This window comes from Balaenoptera acutorostrata, chromosome 5 (genome assembly GCF_949987535.1).
Source record: "Balaenoptera acutorostrata chromosome 5, mBalAcu1.1, whole genome shotgun sequence".
Lineage (NCBI taxonomy): Eukaryota > Metazoa > Chordata > Mammalia > Artiodactyla > Balaenopteridae > Balaenoptera > Balaenoptera acutorostrata.
The window spans coordinates 13,698,599-13,713,871 of record NC_080068.1 but is presented as its reverse complement, the minus strand read 5'-3'; the positions used below and the strand labels follow the sequence as shown (position 1 = coordinate 13,713,871).

The 15,273-nt window shown below is 34.4% G+C and overlaps 1 protein-coding gene across 2 annotated transcripts in view; it reads right to left on the bottom strand.

The window, feature by feature from the left end:
* Nucleotides 1–15,273, bottom strand: part of GRID2 (glutamate ionotropic receptor delta type subunit 2) — a 1,428,522-nt gene that overhangs the window by 839,135 nt on the left and 574,114 nt on the right. The window lies entirely within an intron of this gene.

Genomic DNA, 15,273 nt, shown 5'->3' with positions numbered 1-15,273 from the left:
AAAAAAATTCACAATTTGTATGGAAACACAAAAGATCCCGAATAGCCAAAGCAATCTTCAGAACGAAAAATGGAGCTGGAGGAATCAGGCTCCCTGACTTCAGACTATACTACAAAGCTACAGTAATTAAGACAGTATGGAACTGGCACAAAAACAGAAATATCAATGGAACAGGATAGAAAGCCCAGAGATAAACCCACGCACATATGGTCACCTTATCTTTGATAAAGGAGGCAAGAATATACAGCGGAGAAAAGACAGCCTCTTCAGTAAGTGTTGCTGGGAAAACTGGGCAGGTACATGTAAAAGTATGAAATTAGAACACTCCCTAACACCATACACAAAAATAAACTCAAAATGGATTAAAGACCTAAATGTAAGGCCAGACACTATGAAACTCTTAGAGGAAAACACAGGCAGAACACTCTATGTCATAAATCACAGCAAGATCCTTTTTGACTCACCTCCTAGAGAAATGGAAATAAAAACAAAAATAAACAAATGGGACCTAATGAAACTTAAAAGCTTTTGCACAGCAAAGGAAACCATAAACAAGACCAAAAGACAACCCTCAGAATGGGAGAAAATATTTGCAAATGAAGCAACTGACAAAGGATTAATCTCCAAAATTTATAAGCAGCTTATGCAGCTCAATATCAATAAAACGAACAACCCAATCCAAAAATGGGCAGAAGACCTAAATAGACATTTCTCCAAAGAACATATACAGATTGCCAACAAACACATGAAAGAATGCTCAACATCATTAATCATTAGAGAAATGCAAATCAAAACTACAATGAGATATCATCTCACACCAGTCAGAATGGCCATCATCAAAAAATCTGCAAACAATAAATGCTGGAGAGGATGTGGAGAAAAGGGAACCCTCCTGCATTGTTGGTGGGAATGTAAATTGATACAGCCACTATGGAGAACAGTATGGACGTTCCTTAAAAAACTAAAAATAGAACTACCAAATGACACAGCAATCCCACTACTGGGCATATACCCTGAGAAAAATATAACTCAAAAAGAGTCATGTACCAAAATGTTCATTGCAGCTCTATTTCCAATAGCCAGGACATGGAAGCAACCTAAGTGTCCATCAACAGATGAATGGATAAAGAAGATGTGGCACTTATATACAATGGAATATTACTCAGCCATAAAAATAAACGAAATTGAGTTATTTGTAGTGAGGTGGATGGACCTAGAGTCTGTCATACAGAGTGAAGTAAGTCAGAAAGAGAAAAACAAATACCGTATGCTAACACATATATATGGAATGTAAGAAAAAAAAAAAAAAAAGGTCATGAACAACCTAGGGGCAAGACGGGAATAAAGACACAGACCTACTAGAGAATGGATTTGAGGATATGGGGAAGGGGAAGGGTAAGCTGTGACAAAGTGAGAGAGTGACATGGACATATATACACTACCAAACGTAAAATAGATAGCTAGTGGGAAGCAGCCGCATAGCACAGGGAGATCAGCTCGGTGCTTTGTGACCACCTTGAGGGGTGGGATAGGGAGGGTGGGAGGGAGGGAGATGCAAGAGGGAAGAGATATGGGGACATATGTATATGTATAACTGATTCACTTTTTTATAAAGCAGAAACTAACACACCATTGTAAAGCAATTATACTCCAATAAAAATGTTAAAAAAAAAAAAGAAAGAAAATGAGTTGCTACAAATAAAACACCTAGAACTATGTGGCACATGATCAATAAATTACTGATATTATAATTGTCATTCTCAATTGTCCCACAGCACTATATGAGAGTATGTGATTGTCCTTCTTCACTGTGCCAAAATCATCAAGGTATATTCTCATCTTGGTGTATTCTCATCACAGGGCAAATGTGGTATCTCATTGTTTATCCATTGTCCATTTTCTTGCTAGGATATTCACAAAAAGTTGCTTCATACAATGTAGATATTGATCCAAAATAAAATTATTAGTCTTTTCAAAAGAACAAAGCAAAACCATCTATTACACACAAAGTTACAAAAGTGCATATTAAAACTATACTGACACATGATTTTACCTACCAAATTGGCAAAAATAAAAATGAAACGATAAAATGCGGTATTTATTTACAAGGGTGCTGTAAAACATACATTTTCACAGCAGGTAGGTGTATTAGTTGCTGCATTCTTTTTGCAAAAAAATTAATAAGAGTCATGAATGTATTTATACAGTAACTCAGCAATTCCACTCTCAGGAAACAATTTTAAGGAAATTCCCAACAATAGAGAGACATGCTCAATTTATGACACATTTATATGGTGTAATGTTATTTGGACATTTAAAAATCATGTTTCAGAAGCATGTTTGATGGCATGGGAAAATACTGACAATATAATGTTAAATGATTTTTTTTACAAAAGGTAATTAAACTGAACAAAGAGCATGAGTTTCATTTTATTATCACACTGGAAGTAATCAACCAAACACATAGCTCATCAGATAAAATTGTAAAAGTTTGCTGATAAATATTATGTGGAAGGCAGCCTTTCTAATGCATCCTTTATAGTGTTAATAATGTCTTGGAAAATGTTCTGCATTGACTACATCTCACACACACACACACACACACACACACACACCCTAAAGAATACCTGAAGTCTCTGTACATTCATGAAGCAGTTTTTCATTAATTCATATACCTTCTCAGAAAGTAGACATTTGTTCATACTTTCTAACTTATCTTAAAGTTAAATCATGAGATATATTCAGTTGTTGAAAAAATATAAATCTGAGACTTTGGAAGTTCACTTTTTAATAGTACAAATCCTTTCATAATGTAGCTTTACTATTCTGCAGGGAACATTCACGTTATTGCTCTACAAAATGGGAAACTAGCAATTCCGATTTTATTTCAGCCATTATCACACACGTCATGATTTCTAGGTAAGGAGGAGCATTTCATACTTTGTTAAAAACCCTACCTTTAGTAAATATTTCTTTCATATTAGTACACAAAAACTCATAAATATTGGGCTTCCATAGAAGAAACAAATGATGACAAGAGGATGAGGTCCATTTTAATTTCTTTTTTTTTTTTTTTGTATAGTTCCTATATTTGCAACAATTAGCTGGAGTTTAATACTTATGTGCATTTTGACTCATTTTACCAGAGTGTGAAACTACTAATCACAGAAAACACCTAATTTTTTTTCTATGTCCTCCTCAAACATCTTTCTCTGCTATTGAATACCTACTGAAAATATTAAAATGTCACAATTTTACAAGGTAATAGTTTCAAAAACTATTGACATGTTTCAGTGTCTCTAAATCCTTCTCTCTCTGACATTCACGATGTTTGAGCTATACTATTTTTCAGTGGAATAGTGAGTCTCCAGGCAATGGTTCTCATGTTATAGTCCCCGGATCAGTAGTACTGGGAAGCTTAATAGAAATGAAAATTATTGGGCTCCATACAGACATATTGTTTCAAAAATGATGGAACGTGACCCAGAAACCTGTCCTTCAGATGATTTTGCAGGTCTTTCAGGTGATTCTGATGAGTGCTCAATTTTGAGAACCTTAGCTCTAAAGTATAGAAAGTTGTGGGATTTACTATGTCCAACTCATGTATGGCCTTTTCTTTGCAGATAGTAGTTTATGTGTTGAAGATGAGAGAGTATCCAGTATTGGATACAACTAGTTAAAGTCAATATTACTGAGTCTTATATAGTAGAATTTGCATAGTAGTATAAGCAAAGCATTGGAGTTTATATCAAATAGGGTTAAAGCAAACAAATAACACAGGTATCACTAGAATTCTTTTTTTGAAAAAAAGGATTTAGGAAAACACTTGGATAAGTTACTTGAGAAGAAGATGAAATCCTGAGGATATATTCTGAAAGAGACAAGAAAAAATAGATAAAATAATCCGTATGAAAATATAAAGAAATTTTAGGCAATGTAATAGGAAAAAGAGGAGTGAATAGTTAAGAATGCAGGCATAAGTAATAGAAAAAACAGTCAAATGTCTTTTGGGAATAAGTATATGGCAAAATAAGAATAAATTGCAAGCAGGACCTCCCATTTTCCAAAGCTTCAATAAAATCTATTCATATACCCAAATATCATGTGTCAGTGAATTGCTATAAGAAAACTTTTGATTGAAGAAGATGGACTGGGAAAATGTAATTATTTTTCTCCCCGCTGAGAGACCTAAACTATGATACTAAATGCATTTTTAATAGTTATACAGCATAAAACTGAAGAGAACAAATGGTAGGTCATCAGCAAACTAGACATTTCAACACATTTCTAGATGGCAGGTGGAAAGGTATTGATTCACAAAGCACAGTGCAGGTAGTTGCAGCCAAAAATATTTCTGGAGAGGACTGAAGTTAAGGAGGCACAAATCTTTCCTAAAATACTCTTCAGAGGGTTGGGAAGCAGACTTGATGAATCAAAGAATGGCAAGCAGTAAAAAGGCTGAAAACAAGATGATCAACTGAAAATATTCCCATCAACTGAAGTCCTCCACTATCCTTAATAGAATTAATGGCAGTCAGTTCAGATCCTCTTTTTCAAAACCGAAAAATAAAACAAAAAACCGAAGGATTCTTTCTTTTAAAAAGGTCTGGGACAATTTTCATATATTGTTCACATATGTAAGGACTCAAAATTATATCTCATATGGATAATCACATGGGAAATTACTTGAGGATGTACACCAGCCACAGAATAATATTAGAAAACATATTTAATGAATTAATGACTTAACAGAAGAAGTTAGACTCTAATTTCAAGTTAATTAGAAAAATTTTCAACTATTCCTCATTGATAAGTGAAACTGAAGAATCAATCTAAACAAAAGCAATTACTCATAGTTTTAATACAGTCTATGAATAAAGAGGCAAATATGACATCTTTCAAAGAGAAATTCTTCAAGTACCTGACTCCCATGTATAAGTGTTTTATAATCAATGCATTAGTACCTGCAAATTGACAGTAACTTCCAAAGGGTTATGTTTTGTATGTTCTACACTCTGACTAGTTCCTGACTTGTAGAAAAAACATACTGATTTACAAATAAAACAACTGTCAAAGCCTATGCACTGATATAGATAAAAAACCTAATGGATTTTATCAGAAAGACTGACAATATTCCTCCCACTACTCTTGACACCAAATAACTAGGATGATTATTTTTTAAAATGAAGTATAGTTGATGTATAATATTATATGAATTATGCTTATATAATGATTCACAATTTTTAAAGGTTATACTCCATTTATAGTTATTATGAAATATTGGATGATCACTGTACTGTGCTTTAGCCATCTCAATTTAAAAGAGATTTGGAAATAGAACTAATAGGTAGTATCAGGAAAATAATTATTTCTCTTATGAAAAATAATCCAAATGGATGTGAAATTGACTTCATGTAAAAGAAAGATTATTTATAAGGATTCTTTTGAAATTCCTGGGAAACAAAAACCAGAGAAATTGACAACAAAAAAGATTTAGGTTATCAATAAGAAAAGAAAACAATAAAAAGGAACTTATGAATCCTCCTAAATTACTAGTAAATTGAATCCAGAGAAGCATATTAAAAGGATTATTTATCATGACCATGTAGGATTTATTCTAGCAATGCAAGGCTGGCTCAACATTCAAAAATCAATGTAATTATTATACCACACTAATAAAATGAAGGAGAAAATAGAACACATTTTTTTCATTTGATGTTGAAAAAGCATCTGAACAAAATCTAACAGTTTTTCATCACAAAAACACTTAGAAATATGACTGGAAAGAAGTTCCTCAGCATGATAAAGGGCATTTATGAAAAACCCACAGCTACCATCATATTTTTTTTTTAAAGGAATTCCTTTATTTTTATTATTTATTTATATATTTATTTATTTTTGGCTGTGTTGGGTCTTCGTTTCTGTGCGAGGGCTCCCTCCAGCTGTGGCAAGCGGGGGCCACTCTTCATCGCGGTGCGCGGGCCTCTCACTGTCGCGGCCTCTCTTGTTGCGGAGCACAGGCTCCAGACGCGCAGGCTCAGTAATTGTGGCTCACGGGCCCAGCTGCTCCGCGGCATGTGGGATCTTCCCAGACCAGGGCTCGAACCCGTGTCCCCTGCATTGGCAGGCAGATTCCCAACCACTGCGCCACCAGGGAAGCCCTACCATCATATTAAATAGTGAAAACTAAAAGGTTTTTCTTTAGATGTGGAACAAGACAAAGTTGTCCACTTTTGCCACTGTAATTTAACAATGTACTAGAAGTTCTGGTTAGAGTAATTAAGCTGGGAAGATAAATAAAAGGCATGAAATTGGAAAGGAAGGTGTAAAACTATCTCTGTTCACAGATGACATGATACTTCATACAGAAAATTATAAGGAATCCCCCCAAGTTATTAGAGCTAATAAACAAAGTCAGGAAATTTGTAGGGTACAAGATCAAAACACAAAAATCAGTTTTACTTCTGTACACCTTCAATGAATAATCCAAAAAGTAAATTAAGAAAATAATTACATTTATAAGAGCATGAAAAAAATAAATCATTTAGGAATAAATTTAACCAAGGAGGTGCAAGACTTATACAGTGAAAATTACAAAATACTGCAGAATGAAACTAAAGAGGACCTAATAAATGGAAAGACATCCCATGTTCATGAATTAAAAGAATTAATATTGTTAAGATGGCAGTACCATCAAAGGCAGTCTAGAAACACAATGCAATCCCTATCAAAATCCCAGTGGTTCTTTTGCAAAAATGTAAAACTCTTCACAAAATTTATATGGAATGCAAGAGACCACAAAGCAAAAGAATCTTGAAAAAAAGGTCCACACTTCCTGATTTCAAAGCTTATTAAAAACCACTAGTAATCAAAACAATGTGATATTGGCATTATTATAAACACAGGGATCTACAGAATACAATTGAGAGTCCAAAAATAAACCCAAGTGTCTATGGTCAACTGACTGTCAACAAAGGTTCCAAGACCATTCAATAGTGCAAGAACAGTCTCTTCAACAAATGGTGCTGGATAGCCACATGCAAAAGAATGAAGTTGGATCCTATTTCACACCATTTAAAAAGTTAACGTACAATGGACAGAAGATCTACATATAAGCAAGGAAACCATAAAACGTTTAGAAGGTAATACGGAGAAAATCTTTATGACCTTTGACTTGGTAATGGTTTCTTAGATATGATACCAAAAGCACAACCAACAGAAGAAAAATAGATAAGTTGGATTATATCTCAAGAAAGTGAAAGGCAACTCACGGAATGAAGGAAAATATTTCCATATCATATATCTGATAAGGGTCTCCTACGCAGAATATATAAAGAACACTTGCAACTCAACGACAAAGAAACAATTTCAAAATGGGCAAAGAACTTGAGTAGAAATTTCTCCAAATGAGATATACAAGTGATAAACAAACATATGAAAAGATACTCAACATCCTTAGTTATTTAAAAAATGCAAATTAAACAACATGAGATACCACTTCACATACTCTAGGACAACTATAATAAAAAACAAAACACACATATTTTTGGCTAAGTTTCAATGAAGACAGAGGATAAAACAATGTATCTTCAAAGGTTTATGTACAATCATGACCAGAGGCAGAAAAATGGATAAGGTAGTGTTCAAAAAAATCTCATAATTTTCCAAACCTATAGGATGTACAACACCAAGAGTGAACCCTAATGTAAACTATGGATTTTGTGTGATTATAATGTGTCAATGTAGGTTCACCAATTTTAACAAATGCATCATTCTGGTGGGGGATGTTAATAATGTGGGAGTCTGTCGATTCGTGTATGAGAACAGGAGGTATATGAGAAAAATCTGTCCCTTCTGCTCAAATATATATGCTTAAATCTCATAATTCAAGATATTATGATACAATGAAATTAACACAGAACTATAATCCTGAATGAACTGTCCTCTCAAATGGCAGAAAAAAGACTTACAAAGTCAATTTTGAAGTTTGCTGGAAAAAGAGGAAGTAATTACCTCAGAAAGATTAGAAATCACAATCTACTAATTTTATATTATCAGGTACTAGACAGTAGTTTCATGCAAACTTTTTCACAATGGGAAAATTTGTTGCTGTTTCTTCTTCTGGGTTGTTTTTTTTTTCATGTTGCAAATATTTGATAATAATACAAATAAAAAATGACCCCTAATTCTATTATCAGGAAACAGACAGCATAATTAATGGCATACTCATGTTTGTAAGCGAATCTCAGATGATGCCTTAGTGTAAAATATTTCTATTTTTATTTATTTATTTTCTATTTTTAAACTATACAAATGTTTAATCAATTTGTAAGTCAATGAGGCCTCACTTAGTTATTAATTATTTGAACTATTATGAAAACAGAACATGCTGGTATCAAAAGTGTTTCATAATGATTCATTTGTGAAGATCATAAAACAGAAGTCACAATCAGAAGAAAATAGAAAATGCATTTTGTAATTTTAAAAGTACATTTCTTTTGTGTAACATTTTTCAATACAAATAGTTTCTCCCAGTAGAAAATTTCTATCTACTCATTCTTTACAAATACTGAAATAAAATTCTCAGAATTATTGAGTTAAACAAGAACACAAAAGTTCATTTCAAATTTAAGATACTATGGTTCTGTAAAACCCAGATTCAAGTAAAAAGAAGTAACTTATATTTAACAGATATTTATTAAGCAACTGGTATGTACCAAATGCTTTTACACATTAACCTTATTTAACAAGTAAAACCTATGAATTGTGTATTATTAAGGCCATTTTATTTTAGAAAAAGTAAGGTTAAGAGACTTCAAAAATTTCACACAGGAAGTGGCAAAGGCAAGATTTTAACCTACGTTTTTGGACTGTAAGTGCATATCTTCATTAGATAAGAAACCACCTCAATTTTAAATTGTGAATTTTACCTGTACTATCAGTGCTTTCAAAGTTCTTCAAAAATATTTTATCAAATAGATAAATGTTAGCATGATTTTTACACACTGATTTAGTCCATAAATTACATTATACCACACAACCTATTCTCTCATTACTATGTTTTTTTGTCAACTCTGTGGTACAAAAAAATGCCATGCTGATCATACAAGTACTATAGGTAAAATATTATAACCGAACAACTAGAAAAATTACTTGTTCTTCTTGTTATAAATTAGTGGTTTTATTTTTAAGTAGAATGCATTGTTTATTAAGTAAGAATTCCTTTTTTTTTTTTAAACCCAAAGCTCAGTGTTACGTAAAAGGAACAAAGTGGAAGAAAATTATGAATATATGAAGAAAGGAAGTAAGAAAATAGGTATCCAAAGAATGTTTATCAATCTTCATTCTAATCAAAAACTTTTTTAGACAAAGAGTATGACGTGACAGCTGTATTCATTGTAAAATAATATTAATAAGTACTACTTTATTAAAATAAAAGTGTTCTTTAAAGCTGATATTCTTATAGCTTCTTTAAAGATTAAGGCTTTATACGGAGTTCGCTTTTTCTGTGTTTCTATTGAGTAAGAAATAGAAAGATATCTTGATCACATTGATTTAGTATTCAAAATTAAGCCTAAGAAAAACAGATACGTTTCAGTACGATGTCTAATGTAGAGGGAACAATTTAACTTGAGCTTTATTTAGGGGGTGGGGTGTGAATTTATTTTGGTTTATTGCTATTTCTATATGGTAAAAGTGAAACATTGCTATATGTTGCCATAGATGATTCTCAAGAATTAACTGCGTCAAATACTTTGCATTTTGAATGTCTGCACAAACCTTAGGAGAATTTTGTAAATGACAAAATCATTAGAAACTTTACTAGCTTGAAATGGAAATAATCTCTTCCTGTTATGTTGTTTTGTTCAGTGTTTTCATTTTAATGTGAAATCGGAAAAATGATCAGACCTTTAGATCAGTGGCTAATTATCTACTAAAGCTAAATATTGCTTTCCAATTCTCTGCCACAAATACCATTCTTTTAATTAAATCACAAGAATCTCAAGTAAATGTTAGATAGGATAATTTATATAAATTCAATAAAGGCAAGAAAATTTAGAGATACATGAAACTGCATAACATTGGCTCAGCATGTTTTCTGCAAACTTTGTACTCACGTTTTATTTCTTTGTGTTTAATTCTTCATGTATGAGAACCTAAAATATGCATGGGAAACTCAGTACAATATATCTATTGGATTATTTCTGAGTTGCCCAAATCCTCTTAAACATTCACCTCTAAACATCAAAAACTGACTTAAAACTTTCTAAATCAAAGATTATATGATGATTGTACTGATGCATGCACATAATTCAATCCTCTATTTTTTTATTCCTTAGTTAAGCTTCCATTTATAGTTACCTGTTGCTGAAGTGATTGGCCTAAATGGCTCTAGTTGGTTTGAATTGATGCGGATAGTGAAATAGGTGGCCTTCATACTGCAGCCGCATGGGTTCTGTCGAAAGACAACGCTCTGTGGATCTCTTACATTTCTGCCTGTCTTGCAAGTAAAGCACTGATTGCCCTTCTCTTCTGAAATATCTTTTCAAATGTATAACAACATTGGACGATAGAAACATTGTCTCCCTCTGGAGCAAAGGGCAGCCATGCTTACTGTGCAGAACAATAAAGATAATGCCTCTCTTCAGGGCCAAGGGTAGGCATGTTTCCTGATCATAAGAGATTTATGTCCCTACAGTCAAGGTTCCTCTCCTGAAATGCAACCTATCCTGGGAGATTTGGGAGCTTGGGAACTCATACAAGAAAATGCTTATACTCTGGCTATGATTCCTGTAAATAATAAAGTGCTTTGTCTCTGTCCCAGGAGTCTCATATCGTCTGCTAGCATCCATGAAACTGGCAGGGGAGGTTGAAAGCTAGCAAGTAGGATAAAACCTCAGACCAGGCTTCCCTGGTGGCACAGTGGTTGAGAATCCGCCTGCCAATGCGGGGGACATGGGTTCGAGCCCTGGTCTGGGAAGATCCCACATGCTGCGGAGCAACTCGGCCCGTGAGCCACAACTACTGAGCCTGCGCGTCTGGAGCCTGTGCTCCGCAACAAGAGAGGCCACGATAGTGAGAGGCCCGCGCACCGCGATGAAGAGTGGCCCCCGCTTGCCGCAACTAGAGGAAGCCCTAGCACAGAAACGAAGACCCAACATAGCAATCAATCAATCAATCAATAAATCTTTAAAAAAAAAAAAAAAAAAAAAAAAAAAAAAAAACCTCAGACTCTTCACAATTCTTTACAGCTTCCCCAAACAGCTACAATAAGGGTAGTATTCTTTGTATTTCTCTTTTGCTATGAAACTTCTTTTGAACTATAAAAAAATGCTTGCCTTAAGGCAAGGCATAGGATGGCTCCTGAACATGAGCTCTAATCAACTTGGAGTGTGTTGATTTATTTCCAAGTGAAATGAAAAGATGTTTTAAATACATTATCTCATGTTATTATTTCAAATGTCCTATAAGGTAGGTATTAGATTTGGGGGGTGAGGTGGGGGCTGAGCTGGGATACAGTCGCAATACCAAACCATTGAAATTCATCAGATAAACAACTCTGTGGTAGAAAAAGCCTTGTGGGGCTTCCCTGGTGGCGCGGTGGTTAAGAATCCACCTGCCAATGCACGGGTTCGAGCCCTGGTCTGGGAAGGTTCCACATGCCTCAGAGCAACTAAGCCCGTGTGCCACAACTACTGACCCCGTGTGCCACAACTACTGAGCCCGCGTGCCTGAAGCCCGTGCTCCACAACAAGAGAAGCCACCGCAATAAGAAGCCCGTGCACTGCAACGAAGAGTAGCTCCCACTCGCCGCAACTAGAGAAAGCCCGTGCATAGCAACTAAGAACCAACACAGCAAAAAATAAATAAATAAATAAATAAATTTTAACCAAAAAGAAAAAGCCTTGTAAGTTGATAATCATCCATTTACTATTTTATTCAATGGACTCTTTTCATCATGTATATTGGATGTCCTTAATAATGTGATATGTTACATTGCAAATGTATAGGCCTTGTTTAGAAATCATTAGCAACCAAAGAATATCTGAAATCTCTTACAGCAACAGATAATTGCCATGATGAACTACTACTGGCCATTCTATTGTCTAGTAACTACTACTGTTACTTAACCGAAGATCATCACTATAAAACAGTAGCTTTCATAGGTATAAAACATGTTACTTAACCTCCAGGTATTGCAGAATGCCTATATTTCTAGCCACAAATTAACCTTCTTCAAAATATTCATTAACAAGATAAAAGAAATCACTGCATTTTCCTTATAGTTACTTTGTTTAGTGGGAACATCAATCATTTCTAATTTACTTGCACAAAAATACCTGAGGGGCACAATTAATCTACATCATTGAAAACTGTTTTAAAAATGTCAATTAATAAACTAAAGCCTTTTAATATCACCATAACAATCTGAAATATTAAAATCTTATTCTGCTATTTTCCTTGTTCATAATTAAATATACTCTCAGACAACAGTTGATGTTGCAACTCTAATTTCATAGTAAGAAAAATGTCTACACTATTTACAGTGATGTTATAAAGACACAAGCAACAGGGCTTTTTGATAGCTTATATCTAAAACTGACTCTTAACTCTTTGAACCTGTGCTAGTGAAATTAATGAAATAAAAACCATGTCATAATTCAAATGAAGAAAGTTTGAGGGTGTCTTGGAGTGATGTGGAAAGAAATCAGTCTAACAGAAAGCAGAACTTCCCAAGTTAAAATAAAGAACAAGTTCCTGATATGTTACCACCAAATAAAAATATGAGTGCTTTTCAAGTGGATGCACGGATAGGAATTTCCAGTTAGTATGTGTTGGCTTCTTAATCTATACCTAGGAATCAATACCTAGTTTCTAGCCACAAAACAAAACAAACAAAACAAATAAAAAGCTACATATTATTTGCAAAGAATTTACTCAAATATTATTTTTTAAAGTCATTTGATCTACTTTGGATTGCACAAACTACGTGGAAATATCATAAAGAAAGTAACATGTTGTTACACATCCAGTTTTTACCTTCTATTTGTTTGTGGATAAAGGAAATTATGTTCTTTTAAAAATGGCAGTTGCTTTGAAGATATAGTCAGGCTTCATTACTGCAGGGCTTTTCTTTTTCAATTTATTTTTCCATGTACTAAGCTAATATGTTGGTGCATGCCTCCAGAGATCTCTTATGAAGTTTCTCAACATGAGTGACACCTCTGATTTCTAAAGTGATTCCTTTTAACCTTGACACAGAAATCTCAGCATTACAGTTTACTTTTTTAAAGTTCCCTGGTTGGGGTGGGAGGAGAGAGAGAGACAGAGATAGAGAGAGAGAGGGGGAGAGAGAGAGAGAGAGAGAGGTGAAAGAAAGAGAGTGTGAAAGCAAGAGCAAAGTGAGATGCAGAAAGAGAGGGACACGGAAGATAGGGAATATGAATCATGTGCCTGGATTAAACAATAAATCAGATTTTACTCAAAGTCACTTTTAATTGTGAGGTCATTTCTTTATGTGTGTATGGATTCTACTCACAATGCTTCAACAATGGGTAGGAAACTTTAATTTGAATAGAGACAATGTGTTTATTGTTTACTCTGCACGCTTGGTAATTAATTTTGCATCTTTAGTAAAATAAAGTCATATGTTAAAAATGTGGAAGGACTCCTGCCGAAAAGAAAGAGCTCCTTAAATTTGGGGGAAGGCTGTTCTACATTATCTAGCTCAGACACAAGAAAAAGGAAATCAGTAAAGCAGCTCAAGAGCAACACAGAATGTAGAATGCCAGCTTCACTAAGAAGCTTTCACACTAACATGATGAAGCCACAACAAAGGATCTTATTTCAGAGCTGTGATAATAACAGGCAAAAATGTGCTGTAATAAGCCATGCAGACTATCTTCTTGTCTTTTCTTTCTTTATTTATTTATGTTTTATGTTTTATGTTTTATTTATTTATTTTTGGCTGCACTGGGTCTTCGTTGCTGCATGTGGGCTTTCTCGAGTTGCGCTTAGTGGGGGCTACTCTTCATTGCGGTGCGCGGGCTTCTCACTGCCGTGGTTTCTCTTGTTGCAGAGCGTGGGCTCTAGGCGCACAGGCTTCAGTAGTTGTGGCACACGGGCTCAGTAGTTGTGGCTCGTGGGCTCTAGAGCGCAGGCTCAGTGGTGTGATGCACAGGCTTTGTTGCTCCGTGGCATGTGGGATCTTCCTGGACCAGGGCTCCAACCCGTGTCCCCTGCATTGGCAGGTGGATTCTTAACCACTGTGCCACCAGGGAAGCCACATGCAGAATATTTTAATCAGTGTGAAAAACAAAGGCTAGAAAGCAGGGTAGGTGAAGAACCTCTTAAATTCTTCAGAATCCCAGAGATACATGTTTTAGAGAGATGGCATACGTTGTCACACTGCGTTTGTCTTCTTTTCCCCCCTCAGGGCTGTAATGCAATGAGTGTAGCTAGGAAAGTATAACTTCATGCAACAACATGGCATGAACATATCTATCTTCAAAATCTAGTGCTCTAAGTCTCGCCCATGTGGCAGTGTTTTGGAAGATGAATTTTTTTAAATGTTAAAAAAGTGAGATACTTTCCCTTCAACACACACATCTTAGATTTTAGAAACTGTGACAATTCCTTCCATATCCACAGTAAAATCAGCACACTGTCATTCTATGTCATTTTAGTGGATTGGTTAAGTTCATTTTAGTGTTACAGTCTCCTTAATGCTGCTGCAGAAGTGCTCATTAACTGCTACAGTGGTAAATATCCAAGTGGCTATCCATAATTACAGATCATCTACTATTTTTGTATTGCCAAAGTATTTCAGTAGTTACAGAATGTATTTAACTTTGCAGCTATGTCTTGGGGTATTTTTCCTAATATATTTTGCCATTTTTATTGACTTTTATTACAGGAAAAATGGCAGAAGAGAAATCAGCATTCTAAATTATTTCTAAGGAATAAAGCAATGATCTTTTTGCTGAGTTCTAACAAAATGTGGTATTAGCAGAATTTGCTTGAATTTTCATCTTTTTAAAAAATATCTGATGCCTATTGTTTTGCAACTTCAAAAAATAGCAACAAGGAAAGCAATGTTTTAAAAATTCTGGATGGAATATGTTACAGAATTTTCTGAAAATAAATTTGGTATTGAAAAAGTTTATTAAACTATCAGAATAAACCTGTTAGTTCTTCATTAACAGAAAAAGACCAAAAACATAAACATCACTGATAAGCTATTCTATAATTTCATGATATATCAAATATACC